Source organism: Equus asinus, chromosome 4, assembly GCF_041296235.1.
Source record: "Equus asinus isolate D_3611 breed Donkey chromosome 4, EquAss-T2T_v2, whole genome shotgun sequence".
Classification (NCBI taxonomy): domain Eukaryota; kingdom Metazoa; phylum Chordata; class Mammalia; order Perissodactyla; family Equidae; genus Equus; species Equus asinus.
In genome coordinates this window covers 81,303,555-81,326,270 of record NC_091793.1, presented here as the reverse complement: position 1 = coordinate 81,326,270, position 22,716 = coordinate 81,303,555, and the positions used below count along the sequence as shown (strand labels likewise).

The window sequence follows — 22,716 nt, the reverse complement described above, 5'->3', positions numbered from 1 at the left end:
AGCAGTGTTAACTGTAGTCATCATGTTTGTATCTTTGACCACCTTCATCCACTTCCCTACTACCCATCTCTGGTAAACACAAATCTGATCTCTTTTTCTATATGTTTGGTGGTGGTTGTTTTTGTTTATATAAGATTCTACATATAAGTGAGGTAATACAATATTTGCTTTCACTGTCTGACATTTCACTTAGCATAAGGTCTTCAAGGTCCATCCATGTTGTCACAAATGGCAAGAATTCCTCCTTTTCAGGGCTGAATAGTATTCCTTTGTGTGTATACACACACACTTATACACACATACACTGCATTTTCTTTATTCATTTATTGATGGACACATGTCTTGGCTATTGTAAATAATGCTGCAATGAACAGGAGGGTGCAGATATCTCTTTGATGTAGAGATTTAATTTCCTTCAGACATACACCCAGAAGTAAAATTGCTTGATCATATGGTAGTTTTATTTTTAATATTTTGCAGAAATTCTGTATTGTTTTCCATACTGACTGTACCAATTTACAATCTCAGCAACAGTGCACAAGTGTTCCCTTTTCTCCACATCCTCTCCAGCATTTATTCTCTCTTGTCTTTTTGATGATAGCCATTCTAACAGTTGAGGTTACATCTCATTGTGGTTTTGATTTGCATTTCCCTCATGATTAGTGATATTAAGTACCTTTCCATGTACCTGTTGGCCATTTGAATATCTTTCTTGGAAAAATGTCTATTCAGATTCTCTGCCCATTTTTTAATTGGATTGTTTGGTGTTTTTTACTATTGAGTTGTATGAGTTCTTGATATATTTTAGATATTAACCCTTTATCAGATACATGTTTTACAAATATTTTATCTCATTTGGTAAGTTGCCTCTTTATTTTGTTGATGGTTTTCTTTGCTGTGCAAGTTTTTAGTTTGATGTAGCCCCACTTGTTTATTTTTGATTTTGTTGATGTGCTTTAGGTGTCACATCCAAAAAATCATGGCCAAGGCCCATGTCAAGGAGCATCTTTCTTATGTTTTCTTCTAGGAATTTCGTGGTTTTAGGTGTTACATTCATGTCTTTAATCCATTTCAAGTTCATTTTTGTGAGTGGTATAAGATAGGGTTTAGTTTCATTCCTTTACATAGTACTATCCTATTTTCCCAGCACCATTTATTGAAGAGACTGTCATTTCTCCATTGAGTATTCTTGGTTCCCTTGGCAAATATTAGTTGCTCATATATGCAGGGGTTTATTTTTGGGCTGTTGATTCTGTTCCATTGGTCTATGAGTCTGTTTTTATACCAGTTTGATACTGTTTTAATTACTGGAGCTTTATAATATAGCTTGAAAACAGGAAATGTGATGACTCCCTCTTTTCTTTTTCCAGGATTTCTTTGACGATTTGAGGTCTCTTGTGGTTCCATATACATTTTAGCATTGTTGTTTCTACTTCTGTAAAAAAATGCCATTGGAATCTTAATAGGGATTACATTGAATCTATAGATGGCTTTAGGTAGTATGAACATTATAACAATATTAATTCTTCCAATCCATGAATATGTAATATCATTCCATTTATTCATGCATCCTTCAATTTCTTTCATCAGTGTCATGTAGTTTTCAGCTCCTTAGTTAAATTTATTCTTAAATAGTTTTTTTGATGAAGGTGTAAATGGGATTGTTTTCTTTATTCCTTTTTCAGTTAATTTATTGTGAGTATGTAGAAATGCTAGGAACTTTGCATGTTAGTTTTGCATGCTGCAACTTTACTGAATTAGTTGATAGATGGAACAATTTTTAGGAGGAGTTTTTAAGATATTCTACATATAAAATCATATCATCTGCAAGTAGAGACAATTTTACTTCTTCCTTTCCAATTCTGATGCCTTTTATTTCTTTTTATTGCCTTAATGCTCTGGCTAGGACTTCCAGTTTAATAGGAGTTGACTCCTATGTAGAATAGGAGTGGGAAGACAGGCCACACTTATCTTGTTTCTAATTTTAGAGTAAAAGATTTCAACCTTTCCTTGTTGAGTATGATGTTAACTGTGGGCTTGTCATTTATGGCCTTTATTATGTTAAGCTATGTTCCTTCTATACCTAATTTGTTGAGAGTTGTTGTCATGAACAGATGGTGAATTTTGTCAAATGCTTTCTCTGTGTCTTGATTTGCGTGTGTTGCACCATCCTTGCATCCCAAGTATAAATCTCACTTGATCATGATTAATGATCCTTTTAATGTGCTGCTTAATTCAGTTTGTTAGTATTTTATTAAGAATTTTTGAATATATGTTCATCAGGAATATTAGTCTGTCATTTTCTTTCTATTTTTCTTTTCTTTCTCGCTTTCTTTCTTTTTTTTTCTTTCCTTTCTTTCTTTCCTCCTTCTTTCCTTTTTTCTTCCCTCCCTCCCTCCCTCCCTTCCTTCTTCTTTTTTGCTGAGAAAGATCAGCCCTGAACCAACACTTATGCCAACCTTCCTCTACTTTATATGTGGTTTGCTTCCAGAGTGTGGCTGATGAGTGATGTAGGTCCATGCCCAGGATCCCAACCCACAAACCCAGGCTGCCAAAAATGGAACACACAGAACTTAACCATTAAGCCACGGGGCTAGCCCCTGTCATTTTCCTTTCTTTGTAGTGTCCTTATTGGGCTTTGGAATGAGGGTATTGCTGGCCTCATAAAATGAGTTTGGGAGTATTCCCTCTTCTTCTAATTTTTGGAAGAGTTTGAGAAGAGTTGGCATTAATTTTTCTTTAAGTGTTTGGTAGAATTCACTGGTGAAAACGTCTGGTCCTGGGATTTCTTCAGTGGGAGATCTTTGATTACTGATTCCATCTCCTTACTTGTTATTGATCTGTTCAGATTTTTCTATTTCTTTGTAATTCAGTCTGGGTGGGTAATATGTTTCTAGGAATTTATCCATTTCTTCTAGGTTATCCAGTTTGCTGGTGTATAATTATAGTCATACATAGCAGTCTCTTATAATCCTTTGTATTTCTGTGATATCAGTTGTAATGTGTCCTCTTTCATTTCTAATTTTGTTGATTTGGGTCCTCTCTCTTTATTCCTTGGTTAGTCTAGCTAAAGGTTTGTCAATTTTGTTTATCTTTTCAAAGAATCAACTCTTAGTTATGTTAATCTTTTCTATTGTTTCCCTGTTCTCAATTTCATTTATTTCTGCTGTAATCTTTACTATCTTTTTCCTTTTTCTAACTTTGGGCTTCATTTTTACTTCCATTTTTAGTTCCTTGAGGTGTAAAGTTAGGATGTTTATTGGAAATCATTCTTGTTTCTTAATGTATACATTTATTGCTATGAACTTCCCTCTTAGAACTGCTTTTGCTGCATTTCATAAGTTTTGTTATGTTATGTGATTATTTTTCTTTGTCTCACAATACTTTTTTACTTGCCCTTTAATTTATTCTTTGATTCATTGATTTTCAGAAGAGTGTTTCTTTACTTCTATGTATTTGCGAGTTTTCCTTGTTATTGATTTCTAGTTTCATAACATTGTGGTCAAAGGAGATAGTTGACAAGATTTCAGTCTTGAACACTAAGACTTGTTTTGTGGCCTAACATACAGTTCATCCTAGAAAATGTCCATGTGCTCCTGAGAAGAATGTGTATTCTGCTGTTGCCAATAGAATGTTCCGTATATGTCTGTTAAATCCTTTTGCTCTATGGTGTTGATCAAACCACTGTTTCCTTAGTGATTCCCTGTCTGGTTGATCTATCCATTATTAAAGTTGTTAAAGTCCTCTACTTTTGAATTACTGTTTATTTCTCCTTTTAGCTCTGTTAGTTTTTGCTTTGCACGTTTAGGTGCTCTGAATTTGGCTGCATGAATATTTATAATTGTATCTTCTTGATGGATTGATTCTTTTTTCACTATATAATTACTTTCTCTGTCTATTTTTATGATTTTTAGTTTAAAGTCTATTTTGTATGATATAAGTATAGCTACCCCTACCTTTTGGTTACCATTTGCTTGAAATATCTATTTCCATTCTTCATGTCAGTATGTATGTCTTTAAAGCTAAAGTGAGTTTCTTGTAGGCAGCATATTGTTGGATCTTGTTTTTTAAAATCCATTCAGGTATTCTGTATCTTTTGATTGGAGAATTTAATCTATTTACATTTAAAGTAATTTTTGACAGGTAAGGAATTATTGCCTAGAACCATTGCCATTTTGTTGTTTTCTGCTGTTTTGTAGATCCATTGTTCTTTGCTGTTTTTCCCATTAACCTTAGGTTGTTTATGTTTCAGTTTTATATTGTGTATCTAATGAAAGATTATTGTGGTTATGGTTACTTTTAATATGTTTTTTTTTTTTTAGCTCTAAACTACAGTTGTATGTGAATTATGCACCACCATTACCGCATTAGAGAATCTGACTTTGACTATATATTGACCATTACCAGTGGGTTTTATGCTACCTTCACATAATTTTATGTGTCCTTTTACTTCCACTCGAAGAACTTCCTTTAGCATTTCTTGTAGGGCAGGTCTAGTGGTAATGAACTGCCTCAGCTTTTGTTTGTTCAGGAAAGTCTTTATCTCTCCTTCATTTCTGAAGGACAGCTTTTCTGGATATAGTATTTTGGGGTGACATTTTTTTTTAATTTCAGTAATTTGAATATGTCTTCCCATTCTCCTCTGTACTGAAAGCTTCCAGCGAAATCTGCCTATAGTCTTATGGGGATTCCCATGTATGTGATTTGTCACTTTTCACTTGCTTCTTTCAAAATTCTTCCTTTTACTTTGACAATTTGAATTATATTGTGTCTCAGTGTATCCTTATTCGAATTCAATCTTGATGGTCTCTTTTGGGCCTCGTAAATCTGAATTTCCATTTCTCTCTCCAGCTTTGGGGAGTTTTTAGCCAACACTGCTTTCAAGATATTTTCTGTCCTTTTCTATTTCTCTTCACCTTCTGGGATTCCTATAATGCAGATATTGTTTCTTTTGATGGTATCCCATAATTCCTACAGACTTTCTTCACTTTGTTGTGTTCTTTTTTCTTTTTACTCCTCTGACTGGATAATTTTAAATGTCCAGTCTTCAAGGTCACTGATTCTTTCTTCTGCATGGTTAAGTCTGATGTTGATGCTCTCTTTTGAATTCTTGACTTCAGTCATTGTATTCTTCAGCTCCAGGAATTCTGTTTGTTTATGGAGTTTTTTCCCCTGAAGGTTTCTGTTTCTTTGTTGAACTTCTCATTTGTTCATGTATTGTTTTCCTAATTTCATGTAGTTGTCTCTCTATGTATTTTTGTAGTTCACTAAACTTCTTTAAGAAGATTATTCTGAATTCTTCATCTCATAGTTCATAGATCAGCATTTCTTTAGGATCAGTTATTAGAGCTTTTTAGTCTCCTTTGTAAACATGACGGAGCAATGTTTACTTGAGTTTTCATGATCCTTGATTCTTTATAGTGGTATCTGTGCTTTTGAGTAAGCACTTTCCTCTTCCAGACTTTATATGTTCATTTTGGCAGAGACAGTTTTTCACCAGTCCACTCATCTTGGGGTTCTGGATGTGTCAGCTGGTCATGTTCTTGGGCAGGTATGGTTTGCTTTTGGGGTCTATTTTTGGGCAAGGCCACTGCCCAAGCACTGATGGTAGGGGGAGAAGTACCACTGGCTGGGAAAAGTTGGATATGATTTCTGGTTTTGTTCCCTGCCCAAGAGAGGCTGTAGGGTGGATCCTGCAGTTTCCTGGGTTCTCTGGTCAGGCTTCCTAGATGATGGGACTCAAGACAATACTCAGCAGTAGGTGGGGCTATGAATTAGCTTCCCTGCCCTGGTGAATCAGTAGAACAGGCACCAAGGCCTACACAGATTGTTGTTTGAGGATCTGAATCAGGCAATACTGTGCACTAAATTCCATGGCTAGATGGGGCCACTGGTTTTGCTCTGCAGACGAGGAAAATCACAGGCTCTATTCTCTGTTCACGTGCCACTGTAAGCGAGACTGTAGGATGGGGTACACAGCTTCCCATGTACTCTGGTTAGGTTCCCTGGTCAGGGAGGCTGAAGGCTGTATTTGGCTGAGAGGGGGACTATGAATTAGTCTCCCTGTCTGGGTGTGGCCCATATACAGGCCCCAAGGCCAGCAAGGCTCTTGTTTGGGGATCAAATTTGGCAGAACTATGCACCAAGTTCCCTGGCATAATGGGCCACCATCCTGGCACTGTAATTGCGTAGAGCTGCTGGTCAGGTTCTCCACTCAAGTCCCTTCATAATCACAGTTGCAGCACCAGCTACACAGATTCCTGGGAGCTGTGGTTTGATTTCCTTGTCCGGTTGGGCTGGAGACTATATTCAACCTTGAGCAACTCTATAAGTTAGCTTCCCTGCCCAGATGGGCCTGCAGAATAGGCCCCAGGACCATCAATGCTCTTTGTTTGGGAATCAAATCAGACAGAACTGCATGCTAAGCTTCCTGGGCCACCACAAAGGGCCACCATATTGGTTCTGTGTATGCAGAGCCACTGGCTGGGCTTTCCATTCAAGAGCCATTATAACGGGGGCTGCAGGGTAGGCTACTGAGATTACCTGAAACTCTGGATAGGTTTCCTGGTTGGCAGGATTGGAGGCTTACAGATTACCTTCCCTGCCTGGGTGGGAAGGGGGGTGGGATGAGGCTACAAAATAGACCCCAAGGTTGGCAATACTCTTATTTGGGGAACTAATCAGGTGGACTTGTACACCAAAATCTCTGGCCAGATGGGGTTGCTGGCTTGGCTCTTCAGAAGAGCAGAGCTGCTGCCTGGGCACTCTACTCAAGTTCTGTTGAGCCAAGCAGTTTCCCAGCTGCTCAGGCCTGGCTTCCTGGTCAGGTGGGGCCAGGAGCTACCCTATGTAGTGGGTGGGGCTACGAGTTAGTCCCCCTTCCCTGGGCATAGTGGCAGAACCAGCTTGAAGAATGTCAAGGCTCTTTTGTTTGAGGTCTTGACTCAAGCTAAAGCATGCTCCAAGTTCCCCGGCCAAAGAGGGCTACTGGATTTGCTCTGCAGATGATTAGTCCTGCTCTTCAGGCTCTCCATTCACGTACTGTGGGGTTAAGCAGCTTACCAATTGTTCTGATCAGGTTTTCTGGTTGTGTAGGGCCAGCAGCTATACTTAGCAGTGAGTGGGATTATGAATTAGCTCTCCTGCCTGGGACGAGGGGCTGACCAGGCTCCAAGGCTAGCAAGGCTCTTTATGTGAGGTCCCAAAAAAGGCAGACCTCGTGTCTCATAGAGTTCCCTGGTAAGGCTACATCACTGTCTTGGCATTGCAGTTGAGCAAAGCCACTGGTTGGGACTATTACTTGGGTGTTGAAAGTATGAACTCTGTCTGCCAAGATCCAAGTGCTGGTTGCTACAAGCCCATCCCTCCTTCTCTGTTACAATTCAATTCCTAGTAGTCAAGCCCTGCAGATTCCCCCACAATCCCCGTGAGGCCAGACCAGAGTGGGACTCCCAAGAAGTGACCCACAACACTGGGGGAGGTTGATGTCCCACCCTGGGCTCTCTTTTTCACACTGGAAGAACTGTAGGCTCAGGGGAGTCCTCTTGGTTCTTTGCTTAGCCAGCCTGGGGGAAGAGTGTTGAGGTCAGTGTGCAGCCCCTTCCCTTACCCGTCTTATGCAGTCCATCTTGGTCTTTGTGGTGCAGGTGATTCTTCAGCCTCACCTCCGTGTTCTAGGATTTTCACAGTGGTGTCTTGACCACAAATAGTTGTTAGTTTTTCTTCTGATGAGGAGCAAAGTTGGGTATGACTTATGTCACCATCTTGGTGACATCATTTTCCCAATTTGCCAATGCATTACTTAATGCCTTGGTGAAGGCATTATGCTCCAAGCATTCCATGAGGGCAAAGTTAGTGGGTAACTGAGCAGGTTCAAAGAAATTCCATTCAAAAATCTCCATCTCCTTGAGCATTCCTCCTCTTCTTCCAGAGCACATCTAATCCACCACTGAGTCCAGGCTTAAATTAGCCAATCTAGATGTCTATTAACATAATTCCTACATGCTCAAGGTAACACATTAAATCATGAATTCCAGGTGACTAAATCTATGTCAGTAAACTCAGGTTAATCAAGTCTTATATTATTTTTTATTTTTGGTCTAACATCCCTAGAATCCATTCACATGAATGCTCCTCAGATTTCTGCCTAAATAAAGTTGGTGAATGTTTTCATCTTTCTCACCAGGTCTGTACTTCACATTCTGATCTAATTCTCCTCTGAGCCTACGGGGAAATAAGTAGTGATGGTAACTGATCTTGAGGAGAGTAGGCATCCCAAATTTCTGAAGTTTTTATCCAGGGAGAAGTCTAATCTCCTAAAAAGGGGAAGGAAGTTTGCCTTTGTTGGCAAAGGAGTTCCAGAGGTATCTGCTGGTTTAAGTTCACAGGATTATTTGTGTCTTCTCAAATGCCCTGTCCCATATCTCAGGGTTCCACTCCTTCCAGACCAGTGGTCTTGTTTTAATGAAAGATATCTGCAATAATTACAATCAAGCCTTGGGCTTTATGTCTCAGCCATAATTTTTCTGAGACACTAGCTGGCATACAAGTGTTCTAATTTTTCACCCATATTCTGAGATGGCATTCATGGCCTTTAATTTTTCCTTTTCCTTGTTTGTGCTCTCCTGCATCATTGTAATTATTTTGTTGTCATAGCAATCAAGGGCCATAGGTAATCTCTCAACGTCTCACTCTCTATTTGCATTCCATAACATTCTACCACCAGGATTAACCTTGGTATTTGTGAATACATTACAAGTCACCAATTACTAGAGCAAGAAAATAATTTGTGCTCTCCTTAAACATATGAGCAATGAAATACTAGAATCCTAAGTTTGGGGGTCACTCTGGTACAAATTTCTTTATCATTCAGAGGTTAAGCAGGAAAGAACAGCTGATTGATTTGATTAATAAAAGTATTTTTAAATAAATGAGCAGGATTAAGGGAAACCAACAATCCTAAGCAAGTTTCCCCCTTATGCCTAAAGGGGAAAGAAAAGGAGACAGAGGGAGTGGGTGCTGGAACCCAGAGGGAGAATCTCTAGTTGTATAAGAGAGCCACTTTACAGAAGCTGTGGCCTTCATTAGAGGGATATAATCAATCTATGGCAATCCAGCAGAGAGGCAGCTGGGTGAATAAATAGTCTCTCTTTTTCTCTCTCATCTCCTGCCAGTCCTTCTCATTGGCTGATGTCTACCAGAATCCAGAGTCCAAGGAAGCCCATTGATGTAGTTCATAAATTCAGTCTTCCAGAGATGGTGGAAAAGAGTTCAGAGAGTGGGTGGGTCTAGAGAGAAAGATGGAGAACATCTAGCACATACTCCCATTTATTTACATTTTCTTTATTGCCTCTAATAAAGTGTTATCCTACAGAGAGGTCTTATACATCCTTTGTTGAATTTGTTCCCAGTGATTGGGGGCAGGGTGTTATTATTTCAAATGTCATCTTTCTATTGCATTTCTAACTATTTGTTGTTGGTATAAAGAATTGTAATGGACACCAATATTTTGATTGCCTATCTAACTTACCAAATTCTCTTATTAATTTTAATAGTTTGTAAATTCTTCTGTATTATCTGTGAAGACAACTTTTCATCTGCAAATAATGTTTTTTTTTTTCTTTCACAATCTTTATAACTTCCCTCCCATCTTTTGTTTTTTGTCTCTCACTTTCTCTTTGATTAGGTCTTTGTTCAATAAGCTGTCTAACATGGTTTGATCTTTATGGAATAAACAAATTTAAGTTTTATGCAGCAAGCTTCTTTTCTTCTTGGAAGGTTTCTGTTCTGCTGGCTTCATTTCAGCTGCTAACTTCTTGGTAGCCAGAGCCTTTCCTCCCATAAAAGGCTTCTTCTGATTCTTAACACCAATAGCCATCTTTCCTTTCTTTCCTACCACAGGCTTCTTGTCTGGAAATCCCTTCTTATTTGATTTGGCTTCAAGTGCTGCTGCTGCCTTATCCACATGGAATTTGTGACTCTTGGCCTGGCCAAAAATGGTGTTCTGGCACATGGTCTTTGCATTCAAGTTTAGCTTCAACATGATTCTCAGTTTTTTCAGTGGATTCTTCTTTGGGACACTGAAATTAATCTTCTTGCGTGGTACTCAGAGGGCTCTTTGGATTTCTGAGCTTTTCAAGATTCTGCTAAGATCTTTACTGAGCATCTTGTGCATGGGAGGATTATAGTTACTCTGAGGGAGACAGCTTTATGCCAAGTGCCATACAGATCATCTAACTTGTGGAGAGCAATACCAGTCCAAAGGCAGAAATTCCACATGCCCAGCAGGAGCAAGTGTCAAAATGTTAAGTTTGCTTACATTAAGCAGAGAAATTCCAAGATGTTTCTGATGGCCTTGATAATACTGTTGTCCTCATTACAGAAGATGCAGGGTCCCCTGAACTGGATATGATGCGGCTTCTCATTTTGCCCTCACCTGCTCTCATTTGCTGAGAGGCATAGACATATTTTATATCATTCCAGGCCTTAAGTTTCTTAAGAAGCAAGACAGCCTCCTTGGTCTTCTTGTAGCCTTCAACTTTATCTTCAACCATCATAGGAAATTCAGAAACTTCCTAAATACAATAACCTTTAGACATGACCAGGGCTGGTAAGACTGAGGCAGCCAGGACAGAGCAGATGGCTTATTGCTTCAGTGTAGTGTTCACTCTGCAGTGGCAAGAAAGCCAGGTTTTGGTTGGGGAACACATTTGGCTCCCACAACATGTATTTCTGAAAACACCCTGGCCAGACTGTGAGTCCCATCACCTCAAACTTTGGGTTCCAGCCACAGCTTTGCCAGTACTCCAAGACTCAGCAGTGGTGTGATGACCTGCTAATTCACTGACAGCACAAGGCTGTCTGTTGTTTTTGCACAATTTGGTGTGAACAAAGTTCACAGTGTCTGGTCAAATGGGAGCCTTGAACACAGCAGGCAAGTGACATTTTTGCCAGATGATCCCCTTTTTGGAGTACACTGATATCAGTGGACATGCACAAACGATGGTGGGGAGAGGAGAAGGCCATGATCTTCTCAACTAGAAAAGCTCCCCCCATCTTATTGGGCTGGCTAGAGCCTCTTAATGTATGATATTGAAAGCAAATGATATCAGAATTCCTTCTTTTATTTTTTATTTAACACAAATATTTTAATATTCCATTACTGTATATTGAGTGTTATAAGTTTGTATAACAACATTTTATCAGGTATCTTAATTACCTAGTGCTGCATAACAAGTCATGTTAAAAATTAGTGACTCAAAACAACAATAAACACGCATTATCTCATATCATCGATGGATAATGAATCTGGGAGCACCTTAGGAGTATCATTCTGGCTTGTCTCTCATGAAGCTGTAGTCAAATTTCAGCCAGGGATGCAGTAAGTTGTAGTCAAAATATCAGTCAGGGTTGTAGTCATCTGAAAGATTGGAGTGGGAGTAACAGCTTCCAAAATAGCCAACTCATAAGACTAGCAAGCCGGCACTTGTTGCTGGATGAAGGCTTCAGATCCTTTCCGGATGGACTTTAAGGTTGCTTGAGTGCCCTCACAACATACTAGCTGACTTCCCTGAGAGTGAACAATCCCAGAGACAGCAAGGCAGAAGCCAAAATGTTTTTATAACAGCCTTCAAAAATCACACAATTATTTCCTCAGTACCTTATTGGGTACACAGACCAGCCCAATACAGTGTGAGAGGGAATTACATAAGTGCAGGAATACCAAGAGGTAAGGATCATTGGGGGCCCTTTTGGATGCTAACTACCATATCAAGTTAGTATTTTTCTACTCCTTCTATTAAGAGTTTTATCATGAATTGGTTATCAAATTATCTTTAAGTATTTATTGAGATGATCGTGAGGGTTTCTTGCTTTGATATATTGATGTGCTTCATTACTCTGGCTTATTGTTAATCAATTAATCTTATATTCTTGGATATATCCCCCAAATTGTCATGATGTATTTTGCTAGATTAAATTTGTTAATATTTTCTTTAGAATTGCATTTATTAGTGAGATTTGCTAATGATTTTCATATTTCATGAACTCTTTTGTTGTTTTAGATTCAATGGTATGGTAGCCTCATTAAATGAGTTGGAAAGTGTTGTCTCTTCTACAATTTCATGTAAAAGTTTGTGAATGTTTGGAATTACTTAAGCAAAGTCATCTGTGCCAGTTATTTCTTGTATTGGAAGATATTTAATTATCTATTGCATTTCTTTAATATTAAGATGTCTTCAATTTCTTTCTGAGTTTTATTTTTTTATGAGAATTTTCTGTCAATTTTATTCTTAGGAAGTTGATCGTGTTATTACCATTACTTTTCACTCTCTATACCATGTAATATGTCTCTTTTTTATTATAGATATTCTTTATTTGTAACTTTTCTCTTTTTCTTTTGATTAATCTTTCCACAAGACTATGTGTTTTGCAGTATTTTAAAAAACTTGACCTTTGACTTGGTTCATCCTCTATTTTATATTTTTCCAAAAATTTTCAACTCTATGTGACAGCTTGTCTTTGTAATTTCCATACAATTGTGGTCTTACATGTTTTATATATGCTTGGTATGAATGTATATTCTCTGCCATTGGATGTGATTTTCCATAATTTACAGATTCTAATTGTACTCACAAATTTACAATTTATCTATTTAAGTGATTATTTACTGAAAGAGATGCTAAAAATCTTCCACTCTGATAGGAAATTTGATCATTTCTCATTTTACCTTATTCAACATTTTATTTTATATTTCAAGCTATATTAATGTATTACAATAATTATGATTATAGTTCTTGAAAAATTAAACCTTTCATTATTACATAAAAACTCTTTTAGCCTAGAATCAATCCATATGAGGTTGAATATGCTCTCTTCAGACATGAAAAGACTCAGAAAATTTGCCTCTATGCATCTCTTCTGAGGAATTTATTTGAGGATGTTCACCAGCAAAATAATGGGGTAATGTAAGAAGAGGGAAGTCATGGGGTCTAAGAAAAAATGGATTCATCCAGACAAACAATAAATAGAAGTCTTGGAATTAGACCTCTATAAAAAAAGAACCCTAAAGTACAACCAGTTTGGATGGAGAAAGAGAATGAAGGACTCTGGGAGCTTGGTAACTGGGGAAAAACAAAATTTTTATAGCATACAATCTATATTTATGATGTTAAAAAATTAGGCTATGATAAATGTATGTAATACAAGGAGAAAAAACAACTAGACACCCAAGAGGGGAGGGGGAAGTGGCAGCCCAAATATGAAGTCAAAGAAAAAGGAGCATAATTTTGAGCAATTAATGAAAGAAAACATCTATTGGAATGGATGTCTAGCGAAGAAAATATAATCCAATGTGCTACACGGTCAACCAGAATACAGTGTTGGTCATTAAAAATGACTGTGGCATGTGGATGAGAGGAGGTGGGAGAGAAGTGTTAATAGTCTTATTATAAAAAAAGAAGGGTTCAAAAGACAACTGTTAAAGATTTAGAGGTTTAGGGGCTGGCCCGGTGGCACAGCCGTTAAGTGGGCACGTTCCTCTTTGGCCCGACTTTGCCAGTTCAGATTCTGGGTGTGGCCATGGCACCGCTTGGCACACCATGCTGTGGTAGGTGTCCCACATATAAAGTGGAGGAAGGTGGGCATGGATGTTAGCTTAGGGCTAGTCTTCCTCAGTGAAAAGAGGAGGATTGGCAGCTGTTAGCCCAGGGCTAATCTTCCTCAAAAGAAAAATATATATATATACAGAGGTTTACATATATATTTAAATGTAAAATAGAAATGATAGAATGTTTAAGATAATATAAGTATGAAAAATTGGGAAGAGAACATATCTGCAAGCTCATCTTTCATATCATGAATTCAATAACTATTTTCTAAAATTAATAAATACTGCTACAGGTGTATTTTCTGGATTTATGGAGCTGTGCATTTACCTATGTAAAGCTGATGAAATTACTCAAGAAATTCCATGTGTTTGGAGTCAGCTGCTACACCTCACATTGAGGGTGAGACCTAAACACTCACTACCCTGTAAATAAAACTGTGGGTCACTTTGAAACTTTGTGGTATCCCTTGTATTTTCTTTCTAAGACACGCATACTTGTTAGAAATCTTACTCTTCAAAGAAAGACTTCAGAGGGCTGACTGGGTGCTGGTTGTGGAGGAACCAGCAAGGTCATGTTGGTCTGAAGGAGAGTGAGTTTGTTGGCAAATCTTCCAACCCAGATTGCTTGATGGCTATCTGGGGGACAGGTACTGGACACTAGAACCAAAATGGATAATAAATGAAAAATCCCTTGAAATTTGAGTTCCTCAGCCACAAGACAAAAGACAAGTTGGAAGCTAGTGAGCATGTTCTGGGATGACCGTCTGAAGCCCAGAGGATTTTTGATGTGTTGTCTTAATGGGACAGGCATTGCTTGCTATGTGTATTGCGCTGGCATGAGAGCATAGCAGCAATTGGGGCAACCAGTGGGTTTTGTCTCTTGATCTGCAAGCTCACGGTTTACTAGTGGGCAGAATGGTGACAGAGTCTGATGATAATTTTTCAGCTTGTATGAAAAAGCTGATTTCATCATTGTGTGAACATCAAAGAGTATATGGAAGGAGGACAAGATTTGTCACCCTAAAAAGTGTCTCTTTAACATGAGGAATATTTTAGGCTGATTATTTTTAAGAAAAAAATGATTTGGGCCAGCCCAGTGGTGTCATGGTTTAGTTCGTGTGCTCCATTTCAGTAGGCTGGAGTTCACAGGTTTGGATCCTGGGCACAGGCCTAGCACTGCTTGTCAAGCCAGGTTGTGGCAGCATCCCACATAAAATAGAGGAAGATTGGCATAGATGTTAGCTTAGTGACAATCTTGCTTCCCCCAAAAAATGAAACAAAGGACTTGGAACGTTTTTCTTGTTACCTCCCCCTTAACTGCCTAAAAGAATTCAGATTTAAAAGCCTGTCTCAGGAAGGAGCTATCACAGCATAACATGAACTAGGTGGTAGAGAGGGAGGAACCTAGAAAAACCTGTTTGTGGGCTCCCCTCCATGTTTTCTGTTTCCATGTGACCACTCATTTTCCAAATGTTTGCTTTTCACCTACCTGTGAATTGCCTTCCTTCCCTTTGAAGTCACTAACTTTGCTTAACATTGAAGTCACTAACAGCTGCTTTTGTCTTTAGCTGAGGATGGTATTTAAGGTGAAAGCTTTGGCCATTTTGGTGCATTACTTGGTTTTCTTGGTTTTTCCCATGTATATATGTTGTTAAACTTTTGTTTTTCTCCTGTTAATCTGTCTCATGTCAATTTAATTCTTAGACCAGCCAGCAGAGCCTAGAAGGGTAGGGGAAAATTTCTTCCTCCCCTACTTAGACAAACCTAGATGGTATAGCCTGCTACACCTAGGCTATATAGTACTAATCTTATGGATCCACCATCCTATATGCCATCCATCATTGACCAAAACATCATTATGCAGTGCACGACTATATATTATTATAACAGGCCACTTTACAGCATGTAGCAATACACCATCCTGCCCTGTTGCTCTTGAATTTTATGTGAGTGAATGAATGCTGTCCTTAAAGTCCACACAATGCTCCCCAGCCCCCAGGGAACAGTGTGCTTTAATTAACATATACATTACACAAATATCTGTTCATCTTAGTTTTGAGCATGAAAGGGATTGAAATTTGTTCCACCAAAGAAGCAAAATCAACACGCTCAGAGGCTGAGGGCAGGTATATTAGCATTTCAGAGGCTCAAGTGTCATAACTGGTTTAACTAAACAAAGCCATAATATACATTTCAGAAAACTGCCAGAAAGGAAAATCACTTCTGTATTTGAATTCAAATAAATTCAGCGCCGTGTATCTGCACTCTGTATACCCTTGCTAGGATTTCTACAAATTATTTGCAATCAAAGTCTTACTTAAACTTGTTTCAAAAGAGACATAAATTTGCCATCTTTCTTAAGCTGAAAGGTTTGTCCTTACAAATTTATGGAAATATCTTGTATCCTTAAAAGTGTCTGTTGATCTGCTATTTTTCAATTTCTACCTAGGTGCAATTATTAAGATTTTAAACTTTAATTATAAATGTACTCATTTTTGGGGGGAGATGGCCTAAGTCAATTGGTACTGGCATATAATGCCTAGAAATAGATTAATCAATGCAAATGAAGAAAACACACCAAATATTGTCATGTCTATATTTAGTGTTTCTGTAAATTGATAAACTAGAAGTTTGGTCTTTTAAGGGAAATCTAGGAAGTTAAGGAATTGAAATTACTATTTAGTACTTAAAAAGTTATTTTTCATCTTTTCTGAATCTTAGGATAAGGCAAGATAGTGGTGTGGTATCAAAATATTTGAAAGAGATGATGCGGATAAAAATGTAACAAATTTAAGATCTTAAAGTCACTCTGTTTAAAGAGTAGAATTAACAAAACACAGTTTTTCAGGTAAAAAAATGTATAGGACTTAATTTGTTGTTGCCATTTCAAGCCTCTGTTTATTTGGTGTTCTAACTTCAGTGTAAAACATTCCATCTTATTCTTCATTTAAACATGAAATGATAATTTTTTTAAATTTTAAAATTAGAGGCAATTATTCCAAATTGTCAGACTCTGAACACCATTGGGACTGCAGATTGTGCACCTCCAGTTGGAATCATTCACATAGAAAACATCGAGAATGGTGACCCCCCATTGCGCACCTATATGTGACTGGAGCTCCGTGGGGCTGGGCAGTGCCCTGCAGCCTCCATGGGGGCTGTGAATGTTTATCTTTTGTGTCAAGTATACAAAGAGGAGGACTTGAAACTCTTCGCTAGATGTCCTCTCTCTCTCTCCCTCTCCTCCTTGTTGACAACTCTTTAAACTGCCCAGGTATCTTCTTCATTCCCCTAGAGGTGATTAGCCTCCTTGGCTTGTCCTGTCATTCTGTCCAAGGGAAGATATATTACAGAAGCATTAAGAGGGACTATCTTATTCTGTTAAAAATGAAAGAATGGGAACAATAACTCTTAGGATTCTTCAGTGACCCTGCATGGAGCACAGCCACATGGCCACGCTTGACATCACAAACAAATCAGTGTGAAGATCTTAGTTTGCGATGTTATACACAGACATTCTTAACATTGGTTAGGCTACAAGATTGTGGGTCATAGCTTGTCTGTTGGTTAAAAGATTAATCTTAAGTAGTTGTAGGCCTATTTTAGTGAATTTGTTACAACATACTGAGAGAATCATCTTTCAAAGTACCTAACCTCATCTGTAAAAAGAGAATAATAATTTATTTCTTGCCTAATGTAGTGAGCTACACTATATTAACTCTTGAGTAGTTTCAGATCTCCTCTTGTTGGTCTTAAATTTGGGTTCTCTGAGGAAATGCTTACAAATATATATATATAGAGAGAGAGACACACACACACATGCATATGCATATATATATGTATTCTCAGGCAATGTTACAGTCAGGAACAAAACTTCCATAAATTGCTTTTAATGGCAATGGCTTTGGATCCTTTCAAAATGCATCCTTTCAAAATGAATCCTCCATGTTTTACTTCTATTCTTTCCACTTCTCTGGAACTTTTTGCTATTTCCTGTCTGCTGTTCCAACTGCATGTTCCCTGTCTACTATTGATTTGGTTTTGTTTTTTTGTCGTGAAGATTCTTTGAGCTAACACATGTGCCAGCCTTCCTCTGTTTTGTATGTGTGTTGCCACCACAGCATGGCTTGATGAGTGGTGTAGGTCTGTGCCTGGGATCCAAACCCATGAACCTGGCCCACTAAAGTGGACTGTGCCAGACTTAACCACTATGCCACAGAGCCAGCCCCCCTATTTACTATTTTGTCATACGTAAAGATAGTTATGTTGAATAGCTGTTAATGAGAGGTGTTTGGGTAAAGCGTCTGGTGATAGGGAACTTGGAGGAGAAGTCCATATTATTCCATTTTAAAGAAACCCTTTATAAAAATAATATCTGTACAGAACATATTTACTAGGGGTGAGTGGTCATACACAGAAAAAAGCCCTTTGACTGCTCCCCTTGTGCTTTTAAACATGTAGCAAATCAATAGTGTTTGATAGAGAGATATTTGGAGATTTGAGAAATAAATTGAAGCTGTATTTTGTGGCATGAAAACAACCACCAAAAAATGAGGCTCAAGCAGTTATTCATCCCTGAAATGAAAAACAGGTCCTTGGAAAAATAGACATGGATATCTAAAACCAAGAGGTATTCATGGCCCTTCAGAAATACAATCCTGATTGGCTGTGTATCAGAGGTCTCTTTGAGATTACATTCACCAGATTTCAAATTTATAAGGAAAACACAGCAAAATGCAGCGTCTGACAGATATGGTGTGAACTACTAGCTTGAGTTCATGTTTCAACACTAGATTGCACCACGTTTCTTTTGATGATGTCACATCTTTATGAAGCTGGGTTTTCATTGACTGCTGTGATCAAAGTGAATGGAGAAAGAAAATCTGTATGGAATAGGAAATAAGGATGGCAGCATCCAATCTGATTCCAAGGTTTAAGTTTCAGGAGCACAAATCCACTTAGTATGTAACTGTGGTTGCTGAAAAATGAAAAAAAATTTTCTTTTATGTGTATTTTTTTAATGTTACTAAGTTAAGCATCAATTATTAAGTTGTTTGACCCTAACTACTTCATAAACAGAAAGGTTAGTTATTGCCTTTGGTCTATTGAGCACTTATTATCGAAAAATTATGGAGACACTGGGGGACCTATAAACCAAGAAAATCTGGAAACTTCTGAATTACACAGTTTTGTTGTTTGACACTTTTGAACTGTTTTAATCTGTTGATTTTTCTTTGATAATAATCAAGAAAGCCAAGTAACACTCTAGGAAGGTTTTTTGGTGTGTGTACGTGTGTATGTGTGATCCCTAGACTGTGGCTACATATTCCCCATCTCCTCAGTCTAAATACCAATGAACTGAAGCAGGGTTTTCCTAATTAGGTATCTGAGTAGCATGTTCCGCTTTCCACAACTCCCACTTCTGGTGTGAGATTGATGAAGCTGCTCCATAGTAGACACAAGATAGAAGCTCTTTAGTAGGGAGAATCTTAGTGATTTGGTTCTGAGAAGCCCCACCATAGGAGGTGTAAATGATAAACCGTTTCACACTGCTGGATGAAGGAATTGACACATCATGATTTGTTCTTGGACCAACCCAAGAATGTGAAAATTATTCTCGCCTTGGTCCTGATTCTAAGGAATGTGAAAATTATCTTAAATCTCTGGGGCAGCAATGTGGAGCCAATTAGCACACCTTTCCTCCATGCCATCAAAAAGTCTTCACTCTTCAAAGTGTAGCTCAAATTTCATGTTCTTCTTAAGCCCCTCCTTAATCCCGCAAATGAAATTACTCAAGCCTTCCTTGTGCATCCATTTATATGCATCCCTTGGTTCATAAATTCGTTAAAAATAGAAATATACTCAGGAAACCTTTGTTGAATTGTCTTAATGAGCCTCATAATCTTAGCAGTAGCCACAAACAATGATTTTTCTTCTCTTTTGGAAAACAAATATAAGAAATTATGATTATTGTTCATTGCAGGACCTCTTAACCTTATGACATTCATATAAAATGATAATAATTCTATAACATGTCAGGATAAATGGATAAGGCCATGGCTGACAGAGAGAGGGGGCTCTGGTCACACCCTAAGTGGAGGGGAATTGATATCTGAGCATACCTGTAACCCGTGGGGGGCACACTAGTGCACTCTATTATATTAATTGGTAAGCTGGGTTTCATTGTACTTTGGTTACAATAATATCTTTGCATAAATTTCTCAGAAGACAACTGATTACATTATAATAAATGTAATAAATAAAATGAAATTCCCACAATCTGTTTCAAAATCACTGAACTTGCTATTTAATATTGTTATTGAAGAACTGGGCAGAGCTTGCCAGTAATCCCATCTCTCCCTGAGGCTTCTGCCCACAAAGGAATGTTCTGACATAGAGTCACTGAACACCAGTCTTTTGGGAGTCCATTACCATAATCATTTCTCATTCATGGAGTATTTGCTGGACTAAGATCTGTAGCATAGGCCAGGGAAATAACACAGATCAAGGGGCCTGGTCACTCCAGGGTAAGGGGGGAAGTAAGTCATGGGACCATGGTGGACTGGATCACATGATGTCACTCCACTGTTTAAAACTCTCTTGTGCCTCCCCATAAATTTAGAATAAAATCCAAATTCTTCACCATGGCTTTCACGGTCATATGCTATATACTGCATATTTCTCTAACCTCATTCACTCATTCTACGAATACTCATTGAGTACCTACCATATTCCAAACATTTGGGATCCAAATATGAACAAAATTAAGATCCTTACTCTCATAGTGTTAACATCTTGATGCAAGAAAGAAATAGACAATAAGCTATAAAAACATATAGTAAAAGTAATTTTAGAGATGACAGGGCTATGGAAAAAAGGAAAAGTTGGGAAATCTATAGGAGATTGAGAGTTCAAGCAGGAATGGGGTCAGCAATTTTTTTCCATTCAGGACCAGATAATATTTTAGGTTTTGCAGGCCATAGAGTCTCTGTGGCAAATTCTCATCCCTGCCCTTGTAGCACAAAGGCAGCCGTGGACAACATGTCAATGAATGGGCGTGGCTGTGGTCCAATAAAATTTGACAGAAATAAGTAGTTGGCCTGACTTGGCCAATGGGCTGTAATTTGAATACTCCTGGATAACAGTATTCAACCATTACTGGGGAATGACTCACTGAGAAGGTAGGATTTGAGCAAAGTTACTTTCTGTCTCATTGTCTTCATAGTTTTAATTAAAACATTTATCATCAAGTTAATATGTTTATTTGCATGTTTGTCAGCAAGCTTTGTTTCTAACTCTGCCTCTGAGTATGTAAGTGCCATGAGGGCAGCAAGCTGGTCTCTTTTTGCTCAGCACCTAGAATAGTGATGGCACACGGTAGATATTCAACAAATATTGGTTAAGTGAATGAGTGGAGAGTGAACGTCGTTTCTTAAGACAGCAGCCGATACTCAGTTTCAGCAAATTATTACCAGCAAATTATGAGAGATTGAGGTGTTTGTTACCAGATCTTAAGTTTTCAAGAGAAGCTAGAGATCCAAATTATTGTCTAAAGTCTCTCAATTTCAAATAACTGCAACTAAGCAAAAAATATAAAACCTCTGCACGTCAAAATAAATATATCGCAAGCTAGTTATAGAACTTCTGCTATATACGCTCATGCTGTTGAACCAATGAACAAAAGCCACACTGGCCACCAGGACCAGGCTATCAAGGGATGTGTCTTCTGGGCAGTAGCTACAAAAGCTGGGGCCCCAGATGTGTGTACAACCTCACTTCTTGGAGACACCAGTGACCTCCGGTTGGGTAGAGAGAGCCCAAAGATGGAGCTGGCTGGCCTCACTCATCTCAGAAGAGGATTGCAGTTGGCCCCTACAGGTATGTTTAATTAAAAACCTACTCAGGCCACAGCTATGAAGATAAGCTAATAGGCGTCTTTCATGGAAAGACTGGGGTTTTTTGTCTGCTGCCTCTGTACTGTACCCTGGGGAGAGGGTAGCTTTTAAAAAAAAATGTTTCTCCCTTTTTTATAGTCCTGTGGGACCTGCTAACATAAGCCCTACTGGCCACCAGAGCCAGTGGATCAGGAGGTATTCCCTGGGTGGCAGCTGCAAAAACCAGGGCACTAGGCAAGTGTACAAGCTCCTTTCTGGGAGATACTGGCAACCTGGAGTGAGGCAGAGTGAGAGGGCAAAGATGGTGCCCACTGGCCTCCATGGTCTTTAGAGAGTATTTCAGTAGGCCCCTAGATGTATGTTAAATTAGATATGTGCCTTTCAGGCCAAAGCTTTTAAGATAGGCAGATAGACTTCTTTCATAGAAAGACGGGGCGCTTTTCAGTAGTTGGTGCCACTGCGCTGGGGCCCTGAGTGGTAGCCCTTGTGAATCTGTGAGCCCTTTAAGAACTGTCTCTCAGATCCCTATAGGCTTGTGCGTCTTGGGAATGCAAGTCCCTTTGGATCTCAAAACTAGGTGTTTTCGGGGCTGTCTCAGTTGCGAGTCTCAAAAGTTGGGGTGCCAGATGTGGGGTTCAAACCCTTTGCTCCTCAAGGAGAAGCTGGGGGTTGTGAGTTTTCTCCGGATTACGGTTGGCATGCCAGGCATGGGGTTTATGGCCAGACTGTGTCTCAGCCTCTTCCACCCATTTTGATGTGCATTTTTTCTCATTCAGCCGATGTGTAGGAATCACTCAGTGAGTTTTTGGATTTCTTTCAGAGGGGACTGTTCTATGTGTATCTGGATATTCAGTGCATCTGTAGGAGGAGGTCAGCTCAGGATCCTCCAACATCGCTGTCTTAAACAGAACCCCACTTTGGGTTTATTATTAACGTCTAACGTAAGAGAAAAACGATTTTATCTTCATTTTGTGGGTCAACTGCGGCAGAGAGAATTGGTATCCTTGTATGGTATCATGTAGGTAGCAAAGGGCACAGCTGGGTTTTGATCTCAGAAGCAGGATCTCTTGAATTGCTGTGAAGACTATTGAAGCTTTAGCTAAAGCGAATTTACAAAAGTACAGCTCTAGGAGTTTTTTCCTCAACCACGCTGTTGCCATAAGCTATTCTCTTTGCATAAACTTCTTTCTTTTAAAATCATGGTGCCATTGGACA

General features: G+C 38.7%; 1 pseudogene; it reads right to left on the bottom strand.

Moving 5' to 3' along the window:
• Window positions 1-9,739: 9,739 nt before the first annotated feature.
• LOC106845592 (large ribosomal subunit protein uL4 pseudogene) lies at window positions 9,740-21,823 on the bottom strand (annotated as a pseudogene).
• Between the last annotated feature and the right edge of the window lie 893 nt (window positions 21,824-22,716).